Source organism: Ctenocephalides felis, unplaced genomic scaffold (genome assembly GCF_003426905.1).
Source record: "Ctenocephalides felis isolate EL2017-DRISC unplaced genomic scaffold, ASM342690v1 CF-g0.4_SCAFFOLD_03573, whole genome shotgun sequence".
Lineage (NCBI taxonomy): Eukaryota > Metazoa > Arthropoda > Insecta > Siphonaptera > Pulicidae > Ctenocephalides > Ctenocephalides felis.
The window spans coordinates 3852608-3866685 of record NW_020539727.1 but is presented as its reverse complement, the minus strand read 5'-3'; the positions used below and the strand labels follow the sequence as shown (position 1 = coordinate 3866685).

Here is a 14078-nt window from a genome sequence, read left to right as displayed (position 1 = left end):
GCAAATTCATGGGTAAATATTTCTAAATAAGTATTAGATAAGATTTTTATGAACTTTATATTACTCATTTTAAATGAAATATCAGGCTCTCATAAATGTATTTATATTAAATTTTTATATAAAATAGTTTTATGACACTCACCTGTACAGTTCATCCGTTTCTCATACCGTCGAATGTTCACCTTCAAATCGTCCTTTACTTTTCTTCAAATCACCACTTTTTAAATCACTAAACAAAAACAAAACACATTACTAATTATAAATATCGTAACAAATCATACATTTAATCAGAACAAATAATAAAAACGAAAATAATAAAAACTTTTATTCCTGAATTGTATCTATGTACATTGTCAATTGTCACGACAATTTAAAATCGACCTCTATTTCAAAGTTTTTGTAACTACAATTTATTATCTGATTTTTATACACTTGCTATTAAAAAATTTAAAATTCTGATAAAGAAATTTGCCAGAATCGTGACCGAACATAACAGAAACTGACATAATATATTTTCATCGTGTGGAATAGTAGCTCGGCCAAGAAAATCGATTCGGTTATAGAAAACTGCAGCACAACAGCGCATAAGACACATATAGGTAGATATATCATTGTATAGATCAAAAACGACTTAAAACAGATTGGTAGAAAATGAAAAAAATTATAGAAAATGCAAATTTATCAATTCATATTTTTAACCTCCCGTAGGGTAAGTTATAGTAATCGCAAAAAATCGAAAATGAACATTTTATATATCTTTACGTTTCAAAAGTTACTAAATATTTTGGCATACCTGAAAAAAAATGGTTGTGTCTGTGTGTGCGAACACAATTTTTTGTCGACGATTTTGGGAACACGGATCAACCGATTTGAATGATTCAAAGAACATTCCATTCCTATTGACGGAAGACGTGCTGATTTTTGGCCGCTGCAGGTCCAGCCGTTTTGAAGATACGGGGCAAAAACTGCCAAAACTCAGTTTTTGAGAGAACGGAGCGTCCAATTTGAATAATTCTGATCAAACTTTTGGAAAAGCAGGACTAGCCTAGCTAAAGTAGAAAATGCCTTTACGCAGTCAAAAATAATCATTACACATATGTGCATTAAATTATCAGATATTTTATAGTGATTTTAATAGTAAGTACAAATATTGTTTACATTTTTACGGGTTCCCATGTTCCCATTACCTATATCCAACCGTGAAATAGAAAGGCAGCGCTTACGCGCTTTGATTAATTCTAAAATGGCTCATAGCTTTGAAAAAAATAAATTTTCAAAAAAATTATAAATATGAAGTAATAAAATTTTGCAAAAAAGTCAAACTTTCAGGAAAAAAAATTCTTAAAAATCTAATTTAAATTTAGTTATACCAAAGTTTTAAAACATTTTAAATCTTTTTTGATATAAATACTGTATAGATGACTTTATGTTTTGATATATAAGAACTTCAATCACTTGTATAAGTATTTGCATTAATATTTAAATTAGCAATTGTTAGTAGAGTAGAGCAGGGCACTAAGAGGCAATTTGACTTCGCGTAATTCTACTATCTTATACTATCTTATATTAAATCAAATAAACTACAACACAACCCATGACACATATCAAACAATCAACTATATGATTAAGTTCAATAAAATTTTCAGATGGTTTTTAACGATAAAAATGTGATTTATATCGTTTTTATAAAATTTGTCATCTGACCCTTTTTACCCCATGGGCTTAATAAAAATGGACCACCAAGAGCCAAACAGATCCACTGCCTTAACTTAAAATTTAAAGGAGTTTTATCAAATAATAGCTACCTTATTCAACGAATGCAAAATGAAAATTAATAGGCACATTTTTTTACAAAAATCACACTGAATATAACCTTGATCTGATATTACGTAAAAGATAGAAAACCTAACTTCACGTATGTGTTAACAAAATAAAGAGATATCGGAAAGTTGCTCTCATGAAATAATTATTATTTGACTTGTTCGTTTTGTAGGTTTGATTTCACGTTTAAAACGCCTGATCATGCAGAAAGTAATCTAATCTGAAGTAATAAAGAGATAAGATAAGAAAGTAATAAAATAATTTAAAGTAAAGAAATTAGAAAAATTTCAAAATTTTAATGTTAATTAATATGATTTTATATACTTGAGTTATGATTTTTTATATAATAGTATTAACGTGTTTTTATAACTTATTTAAGAAAATTATAAATGTTTGAAAATTTAAAATTGTTTAGCGTTAATTTAATAAGTAAATTGAGTACTGAAGCATGATGTTAAAAAACGTTAAAATGTTAATTGGATGTGCATAATTCAATTGTCTAATATTTCATTTTCATCACATTTTTTAGGATATTAAAAAAATCCCATCGTTGAATCCTTGAGATATATATTGACTTGACAGTATGTGTATTTTTGATATATCAAATCATAACTATTTTTGGAGCACAAACTATTCTCATTTTTTTTCTTAATTTTCAATTTGATATGGGTAAATCAACAGCCAATTTTCCACTTTTTCAAAAAATAAAAAAAAATCGTAATTAAACTTTTAATTATATTTGGAATATAATATCTTGACATTTCTGATGCCTACTTTTGAAACATAAATTATTCTCATAATTAATAAAGTTAATTAGAAATTATTCAAATGATTATATTTAATGAAAATTGTACCTCAGACAAAAGTGCATTGATATAACAGTACAATTTTTTTTTACTCCATAGAGTAAATGTAAATTATAATATTTTACTATCTTACCAATTTATTTTTGTTGGTTCGGTGAATATGTAGCAAAGGCCATAATTAATTTAATTGTTATCAAATTTGAAATTTAACCTTTTCCAATCGGATGCCGCCGAATACATGTAAATCTCGTATTTTGCGAGTGGAAAGGGTTAAATTTTCGATACTGGAAATGAAAGCATTTAAATGTTTACTGTGATTGTACAACTATTATTCTATAAGAAAATACAGTCTTATAAATACAAAAACACATCCATACATATATACATGGATATATACGTACAGAGAACTAAAGTAATCAAGCCTGAAACCAGGAAAATAGAAAAAAGCTTTTCCGAAACTGCATTATATAAATTAACGCTTGATTCCGAATGACATATAAACAAACACACATATACATATTGTATACTTATAAATACTTATGTGCGTTGTTACATATACATATTAGAATGATCCGAAAAGTTTCTGGAAAGAAATTTCCTGAGTAAATGAAGTTGAAATATATTGAGTAAAAATAAGAAATCGAAATTACGAAGAATTTAGCTGTATTTAAGATATAAAAACTAAACGTTTATATTGACTTTTTTTAAAATAATATAAAAATGGATTGAATGTTATATTATCCGTCAAAAATGACGGAGCTGCACACTTCTGTCTATTAAGTCGTTCTACGGGACTGCAAACTCCTGAATATTATGTCATCTTATGACATATATGCAATATATATGAATATCCAATATGGTTTGCATATAAAGTGAAGACAAAAAATTATTTTAATATTTGTTAAGATCCTATAGAAATACGCCTGTTACAGTTACCCTTGTAACAAATAGCTCTCAGCTACCCTAACCAAAATCTTTGTAATTTTTTCACACAATATTATGGTACAAATAAAACTATACAAATAAAAGTAGAAAGGGTAGAATTATTACATTTCTTTTATATTTATTACAGAATTTATTGGAGCGTCTGTTAATTGACTGAGTAACTGAGTAGGGGGGTTTGACCAAAAATTACAAAAAATTACTTTGGAAACTAGGGGTTCAGTAAGATATCACGAGTATTTCTTTTTTATGTAGATTTTCAAACAAATACGATTTTTCCGTAAATTGGAAAAATTTGTTCTAAAAATTTTATTTTACTAAAAATACAGGTGATGTTTGAAGGGGAAGATTATTTTAAATATCACGACGAATTTCTTAGGGTGAGGGGCGATTGAAAAACCCCTATAAAATCGGTCACGTGATTAATGGACGCCCTGCAAAAGTAAATGACAATGATGACAGTTGACGAAAAAACAACTACAACTTACTAAGACAATAAGAAATGCATTTTTCATTTCTATATGAATAAATAAGATGTGCAAACACCACAACAACAATATAAAGCGCGAAAAACATCAGCTGGTATTTTTAATATATATGTAAATGTGATTGAAATTCTTGGTGTCGACCGGGGAAGAAAATTGAGTTATAAGATAAATCTAAGTTTCTGCGTTTCTTGATTCTTTTACCAAGGCCAAAATTAATTTTAGTATAATAAAAATATAATTATGAATACATATCTTAATTATAAATGTAATGAAATGGTTAATTTTGAGATAATAATTATTTTGTTATATGAAATTAAACATACGAACAAGGTTTTCTTTGGTAGTTGCTATCAAAATTAAAATTACATTTATAAAATGAAACGGTTGCCAATATACAACTATTTGAGAATTAACAACTTTTCTATATTTTACAGGAATATTACAAAAAATTAACACAAATAGATAAACACAAAATAAATTACAAATTATTTATTATTTTGAAATTCAAGTGCATCAAGTTCAAAAGCATATTTAAGTTTGTAGATTGAAGCAGAATAAATTAGTCGGTTCAAATAGTATAAAATAAAACTTGTTACAAAATGTTTCTCTTCAAACACATTTCAATTAATGAATTGAAGAATTTCAATTAATGAATTCTAGAAATAAGTAAAAACACCAAGCGCTTGATGAATTCTTCAGCATAAGGTACAATTTTAAAGTTTTTATTTTGAATCGTATATAATTTATTGATTGAAAATAAATATTAATTTAGAAAAACATAATATCAAACTTCCATACAAATTACACTATCTCTAAGCAAAGTGTTAAAACTATACGATGTAACACTTTATTAATTTATCGAATTTGACAAAATATAATTATTTTTATTTGAGTAGTTGATAATGTTGATATAATAAAAAATTGATAAAAATCATACACTAAATAGCAAATTTATGCAGCATAATAGTAATAATATATAATAAAATTGTGTTAAAATCAAATTAATTGTCATATAATGAGCTTTTCTACGATATTATCTGCATCAACTTTGGACAGCTAAGCGATTCCATAATCGATTTACGCTAAATTAGGTCAACTTGATACCAAGAAATATGCTTTCAAATTTCCTCTTGAAGTTAAGATCACAAATAAAAACACAAGTAAAAATCGGTTTGGGTGGGCATTGCTGCAACAAATACACGTCAACATTATTGGATATACACATCTCGTATTTTTCAAGCATGGCATTTTAGAAGTGAAAAAATTAAATAAAATTATAAATATAACCGTTTTATTAAAAAAAATCAATCAAGATTTTTTACAGTTTCTGGACAAAACAGTAGTCAGCAAAAATCTCCACTTTGACGGCGTCGTATCTAACAATTGGTTACATCTTTTATATATAGATACCATTTTTTTAAAAGGAAATATTGATATGAAATCACTTACACAATATCAATTAATATGTTTTCAGTTTCGATCGTATTTTAGTGCATTACGTGTTTACAAACACAGACATGACCTGCACTTGGAGTGGTGCATTAAAAATTCAACCTATATACATTAGGAACATGAACTACTTCCGACGCAAAAGTCACTACGTGTACAATTTTAATTTGGAAAACTAGAAAATAGCGTTAACATAATAATTAACTGAGTAATTATATGGATCTATTATTACGGCAATCAAATTTTAAATTTTTTGTTTTTCAAATTAAATAAACTGTTTAGATAAAATAATATATGTAAAATTGTTGTTTATACTATATTATCTCTTTGAGGACGGCTGTCCACCTGAGTGGACAAACATACTTTGTGAGGCACAGGCTATTTTATAAACAATGACTAAGTTTGCATCGAAAAGTTGAATAAATTACATATAGCAGTGATAAACAGTGTTGTATTTTGAAAATAATTTTAAGTTATTTTAAGTTATTTTAGTAGTATTTTTAGCCTTTTTCTTTGCTATATAGTCTTTTTTTAATATTTAAAACGACCGAGCGCTTTTAAATATGGCAAAACAACTGGTAAATTTTGTGAATTAAGCAGTAGTGAAGATGAGTTTTAAACAGACATTCATACAGATGATTATCCTTCAATAATCGAGTTTGACATACATCAACAAACACCTCGACAACAAATACCAAGCAATCGATTATTTGTCTTATATTTTACAAATTAATTATTAGACAATATAATAGAAAAAACAAACCATTATGGCAACAAAAAAATGAACAAATATACTGTCTAAAAGTGACATATTCTAAATGCACGAGAAATAAAAAGGGATTGTATTGTCTGTTCTGACAGAAAAGCACCAGGAGGAAGGCGGCAAACAACATTTTATTGTAAAACATGTCAAAATCAACCAGCTATGCATTTTGAAAATTGTTTTGAACGTCACCATTTTTTATAAAAAGATCAAACATAGATTAATATTATAAATGTATGTCCTTCAATGACCACAAATTTTGATCAATCAAATTGCATAACATACACAATGAAATCAAGTTTACGGCCGGTACAGTAGATAGTACAGTTTTGAAATCGCGTAAGTGTTATGTATTTTGTATACATATGAATTATTTTCTATTTTTATTTAACCCTTACCACTCGGCACTGATTCAAAAATAATCTACAAGCACTTCAGTGCCGCATTCTGACGAAAACGTGTCTGATGTAAACTTGGTATTATGGTGTATATTATGCATTTTTTTATTTGTGGACATTGGAGAACATATATTCACAATGACACAATGATGTCTAAATTAATTTTTTGTAGTATGTTGAAGTTTAAAGCAATTTCCAAAAGGAATAGCGGGTTGATTAACATTTTCTATGATAATGTTTTTCACTTTATATTTTGTAAAGTTTTGAATGCCTTTTGGTATCATAACTAACATATGGTAAGCAAATCAAATCTGAATCTTCAATCTTGAAATTTCCATTAATGTTGACAACTGTCATTTCACATTGTTTTGTTCTTTTTAGTTCATAACTGTCAACATTCAATAGGAGATAATGGTGTGTTTTTGTTTTTATAAAAGTTTCTTTGGTGTACTTCGGGTTCTATGTTGTATGATCAAGCAAATAATTGTTTAGATAGCACATTTGCTGCACATTGCAATCTGTTACATTACCGCCAAAAGCAATTTTTCTGAAAAATATTTCTAAGTCGAATATCTAAGTCGACCAATGCCAATCGTACTCAATTTTAAGCCAAATTTAATGGAAGTCAATAACTATTTCCTTTATATATAAAATTTTTCTGTAATGATGTATATAAATATACTCCTCATAAACAATTATTCGGATTTTGATAAATCTTTTTGAAGTTTTCAAGGGAATTTTTCAGGGTGTATATCATTATAAAAATATAGTAATATTGTAGAAATAAATGGAAAAAGTTGCAAAAAACAACATATTATGGGTTGACATTGAAAACATTTTGATACATGAGAACTGTCATCTGCTAGTAATGTCAATTCACTTAAAATTTGAATTTAGCTGAAATTACGAGTCTAAATAAAATTAAAATATAATATACAGGAAAAATGTAATGTCTACATTATTATTTCCGAAAATCAGCTGAGATGTGCCAGAAATTTTAATAATATAAGATACAGTCAACAGTAAGTGTTTGGCAGATGAAATTATATAATTTAGTTGAATAAATGACGCAATAAATCTAAAATCGCATATACATTATTTTTTTAAACTTATGCATGTCGCATTTTAGTTTACTTTACTAAATTATCTAACAATAAAAAAATATTTATACTTATTAAAAAAATGATTTAGAATTTTGCTTCATGTGTCAAAAATTCATTAGTTTGGCATTGGATATGGAATATTAGCAAGTTGATCTTAGATTGAAGAGTGCTCATATGAACTAGATTTTACAAATGAATTTACCTAAGATTTGAACATAAACAATAATATATAAAATTGTTAGTGAGAAAAATGCACTTGAGAAATTATGATTGCCAAAATGCAACTACTATATCGTACGAGATTATGTAAATTATAGACTAAATTATCGAAGCAATTATGTTGTGTGGTAAAATTAAGTGTCATATCGTCCTTTTACCGCAGATTCTATATTATTTGTTTCTGAATTTCTTATACTGCTTATGCTAAGACCATAAATGAATCACAAAGGCAGGACATTAAATGGGATATTAAAAAGTATAGAATAGGATATTAGAAAATTTGAAACTTTTGAATTGTAGACGTGGGTACAGAACAACGTCTGTCGGGTTATATAGTATATATATATATATATATATATATATATATATATAATATAATATATATTAATTTACATAGAAGAAACAAGCCAGAACTCAATGAAACGTTTACAACAACATAAAAACAATTCAAAAAATCCAAGACAGTTTAAAACTATGATAGCAGAGCATATTTATACTTTAAAACACAATATCGACTTTTCTAACCCGACTGTACTACAATTCGAATAAAATTTATTCGAACGAAGAATTATAGAAGGATCTTTTTTAACTATTTACAGCAATAAAACAATAGATAAATGGAATGAACTTAACACGCTGTGCGACACAAGTCTCTTTTATTTAGATAGTATTTCCAAATTTTTCACAAAACAATAAAAACGACGCGCAAAGGATATTTGTTCCACACATGTGTAGAATCTTGATAAAAAAAATATTTTTTAAAAAGTCCTTTCTCCATTATATCTTCAACCAGTCTACGAACAACACACTATTCAATTGTGATTTTTTAAATTAGTATTCTGTGAAAATATTGTGTAATTACAAGTTTAATATTCATAATACATAGTATAGTGCATTACCATATCTTGATACTATAGATTATTAAAATTTTCCAATTTAACTCTAAGATTAACTAATTGTAAGTACTATTTACTATTTTATTTTTTCTTTTCACTCCAATTCAATTGTTTTAGTTTTTTAATTTCATTTTTAGTTTCCACTGAATGAAGGCTAGGATTATAGCCGAAACGTATGGATTTAAAATAAATTTTTGAAAGAAATTCATGTTTTTTATTGATGTTATGCCCGATTACTAGACTTTGTTATTACATTTGTCAACATCAAATTCAGAATATACAATTTATATATATATATATATATTTATATACGTGTGTGTTAGTGAATAAATATACATATATAATATTAGATAGTATATGAGGAAGCAATGAGGGTATGCGTTTTTGTCTTTGTGCCAGTTTCCTTCAAAGTATAAACATTTGCAGTGCATGCAAATTATTGTGATCAAATTAATTATGGTTAAGAGTAAATTATTAGATTAAAACAACAAATACTCAAAGCAATCCGTTATATTCACGCAAATTAGTAATTCGACATACGTCAATCTTAACAAGTCAATTTTATCGAATATCAATAACTAATTACCTTTAATTAAAATTCACATCTTCCTTCTGAGTCCAATTAAAACAATCCTTTAACCTCACTAATACCAATAATATACAATTCACTGTCTTTCCCTAAACACACAGAATTATTTCTTATTATTAATTCCAGTACGAAAAGCACAACCGCGATGGACCGTACCCTCTGCGCAACGGTCGTACGACAAGTGAACTAGACTGGAAGGCGCATCGGTGAAACTTGGCGGAAAGCAGCTGAATAATAGGGCCGCCGGCGAGGGCGCAGGCGCCAACTGTACGCATTTATGACGCGGCGGAATGGTGGCGGTGTGCTGCTCCGACAGGAATGGTCAAAGTTTTGAAGGAATGGAATTATGACTTAGGGTGCTGGCACACACGGGTACTTATTATTATGACTGCTTATGAAAATATTTGATATTAGGAGTTAGGTGAAAGGTCCCAGTTTGTAAACTTTTTGATGCAACTAAGATTAATTTTACTAGTTTATTGATGAATTGACATTGACGTATTGAGCATCTTTACTAACTTCCCGTAGGGTTATTTATTGTAATCGTTCAAAAATCAAAATTTTTGCATATATTTTCTATTAAGGAGAACTCGCGCATTGCTCGTCTCGGATTTTGATGAAATTTGGCACAATGGTAGATTTTAGGCCCAAACTGACCGTGGTAAAATATTAGAGGCCTATGAAAAGCGGTTTAATTAAAAAAAATAATTAGTTTGCATTTTAGCAGCGCGCTATACATAGCTTGCAACGTGCACTCTCATCAGTTCAGTCGTAGCCTAGTGGTAAAGTGACTGGGCTCTCATTCTTGAGTATGCGTTGCGTATCGTCGGAGGATCGAATCCACTCATGATATTTTTTTTTATTATTTTTAATTCAAATTTATAATTGTATGAGTAAACTAATTGGTTTGGTATTTAGCCTTGAGGCAAGTTACGTGAACTTCCCGATATGTGTAAATAATCGACTTAATCAAAAAAAAAGTGTAAATGATATACTTCATCAATCCTACTTTAAAAAAACGATTATAATTTTAGCAAAGTTTGACGAATTTTTAAAATTAAACTACTTGTCGTAAAGCCGTAATAATTCAGTAAGTTCTATAAGACCATGATATATATCGGCAAAAAAAGTTCCATAAAAATCGGCCTAATTTTTTTTTCAACAGTTAATTACAAGAAAACGCCTCGGTAGATTTTCACCTAAAACTAATCAGTATCATTCCCAACTAATATCTTTTTAACAGTGTTTGATTTTTTTTAAATCGGTTTGGTAGTATGAGCTTAAATGTGGACGAAAGCTTTAACACTTTTCTCCAAATTACAAAGAAACGGCTCGGCCGATCGTCGCACAAAACTGAGATACGATAATCCTCATCGATATACATCAAATGCTTTTTAATATCTGAAATCGGTTCAGGCGTTTTTGAGCAAACGTCGATGAAAGTTCTAATTTGACAAATGCCAAAAAGACCATACTAATTTTTGCAAACTTTGACGAATTTTTAAAGCTAAATCAGTTGTCGTAGGCCGTAAATTTTAGTATGATCTAAGACTATGGTATCTACCGTCAAAAAATAATCATAAAAATCGTCGATTTTTATTAAAAACTTTATTAAGAAAATGACCCGGCCGCTCTCTACCAAAAACTAATCAGCACGATTCACAACCAACATCTTTCGAACGGTTTTTGAATTTTCAAAATCGATTAAGAATTGCGGGCTAAAACGTAGACGAATTTTTTTTTACTTTTCTGCAATTTATAAAGAAACGGCTTGGCCGATCGTCGCACAAAATTGACAAACAATAGTCCTCATCGAAATACATCGAGTGGCTTTTAAATTTTTGAAATCGGACCAGCCGTTTTTGAGAAAACGTCAATTTACGGCAAAAAATCTGTTCACATACACGCACACACACACATACACACATATACTTTTACCAAATTTGGTCTCATTCGATTCAGAATGACTTGAAACGTGGAGAAAACATAAAATTAGCAATTCGGATTTTTTTATGAAAACATAAACTTCTCCATCGGGAAGTTAATTAATGTTTGTGTTTTGTGTGGATACAATTTTTCATCCACGTCTTTGGGTGTACGGATTAATCGATTCGAATTTTTAACTAATGGTGTATGCACAGATAAAAGAAGAGCATATAGATCGCTCTCTCGGGCCATATTTCGTTGCCACGTTTTTCCGATCAAATCTGTCAATTTTCTGGCTTAGTTTCCGTCTCCCACTATAGATGGCGCTAGCGTCGACCGTGGGGGCGAATATAAAATGCTGTAGAAATTCACCAATATTATATAGATCGTTTGAATTCAAAATTAAACAAAAGAAAATTGAATTTTAAAAAGCATTAATTTTTATATATTACATACATGATTACAGAATATGGTATGTATTTAGCTTTAGAAACTATACGCACAATTATTAGTAGACATATTTTTTTCATGAAACATCAAAAGGCAATTTTTGCTACTCACAAAAAAAGAAGGGTGGAATTTTACAATTAGCTTGAATTTTCTTTTATTTAATTGACATAAAATTGTGAGTCCTATTTTCAATATTGGTCAGCTCATTTCAGGCTTGCACTTGTAACTTAATATTGATTGCTGTGTTTTTATTATTCTCACTGATATTTTATCATTACTTCCAAGAGTACAATTGCTGAAAAAAAAACAATGTAGAATTATTTGTTATGAATATAAGGTGTTATAAAAAAATAATTTTTCAATAACATACCTTCCAGAAAGGAATTTAGTAAGACAGGTGTCTTGTATTTATACGCTACAATAAAAAATTATATCAGAAGTGCTAGTAAAAGATGCAAGAATTTTGTTGTGTGCATAACTGCATATTGATAAAACTTATTCACCTAGTTCTCACCGTCAGTGCTCAGCCCGGGCTCCAGTTATTTTACTAATCATTTTACATATTACGTCATTTTCTGCAGGAAATACATGCATTTCTGCATATTTGTTGGTGTTCTGCATTGTTGTACACCGCACTTTGACATGATATTTGTTATAAACTTTTAACAAACATTTTACACTTTGACACTATAACATTATTCCGCCATATTAGATTCTCGAATATTTTCTTTAGGCCGTTTTGTAGCGCTAGCAGCGCTCCAATCGAGGGAGACGGAACTAAAAACAAGATTACAGATGTTTGTTCGGAGATAAACGGTCATTTCTGGAACATACCGTACCGTCAGGAAATATTAATTTTTTTTCAAATAATTTATTATAAAATTATTATAAAAATTGTAACATTGTCTAATATTTATAACAATTGTATAAACTGAATTGCAAAGTTGAAATTATCTGTTTAAAGTATATTAGAACTGAATTAAAATTAAAATCTGAAATTTATTCGATATACAAAAAAAAAACTTTTTGACAAAAAAAACTTAAACCAAAATTTTTTCCAAGAGTAATTATTTTGTTAAAACAAGCAAAAAATATTCAATTCGTAATGGCAGGGAGAAATGGGGATTACGGTTTACGGATTACATTTTGGAGATACGGAGCTGAATGTGCAAAAAATTGAAGGTTTTAAAAAAACTAAGCATCTAATTTGAATCATACAGAAAACTTTCCGCTTTTGTTGACAAAACAATTGCTTTTGAGTATTTTTTTTATTTCAAAATTTCATTTGTTTTCCAAAAAAAATATTTTATTGTATATCGAAAATAATTTGGATTTCAATTTTAATTCTGGGTAAAGTTCTAAAGTTCATTTATATACTTTAAATAATTAATTTTATCTTTGCAATTTAGTTTATATAATTCCTATAAATATTAGACAATATCTTTTATTTTAAATCCGAATGATTAAGTTTTGTTTATTTACTTTTCTGTAATACACATATAAACGTCGTTATATATATATATATATATATATATATAAAATAATTAATACGAAATTCACATTCAAAATTTTAATTTAATATTATTTATTATACACGTGAAAATGATGAAATAAATCGAGACGTTTCGGCGCAGAATAACTGCCACGATGTGGCGCTATAGAGTTTTCCCCTATCTACTCGCTCCGCAAAACATAGAATGGTTAAGGCTTGGGTCACTTCTTGAGACCCTTAGGCATACTTACCTGGCGTGGGGGCTACCGTTATCAACAAGGCGGTTCCCCCAGGGCGAGGCCCTTCCATTGCACCTCGGTAGGGATGACCCCTGCGATTGTCCCTAATGTGGATAACTCGGGCGCGCAATTTTTGGTAGTCGGGACTGCGTACGCGCTGTCCCGGTAATAAACTCTCAAATATCAATATATGAAGATCATTTGTCGTTCGTATAGTATGTGTGTCTACATTAAAAAGTTTTTTTTTTAATAATTTCATAAAATACTCGCGACAACTTTGGTAATCCTAATAAACTTTCACCGGCCCCGTGGCTTAGTTAGTTAAAGCGCCTGTCTAATAACAGAAAATCACAAGTCTAGATAGAAGGTCACGATTTCATTTGCGTTAGTTGTCTCGAGATGTTTTTTAAATATTAGGGACATCTTTGATAACGGCCGCCGTGGGACCGATTCTGCCGCATAACAGAAAAATGTTATGGCAAGGCTATGTTATGAAG

General features: G+C 28.9%; 1 non-coding gene across 1 annotated transcript; it reads left to right on the top strand.

Annotated features, from left to right (window-relative positions):
* The first annotated feature begins 13585 nt into the window (after nt 1–13585).
* On the top strand, nt 13586–13747 carry LOC113389849. The gene has a single exon (XR_003368277.1). It is a non-coding gene; the product is annotated as a U1 spliceosomal RNA (small nuclear RNA).
* Nucleotides 13748–14078: the final 331 nt, after the last annotated feature.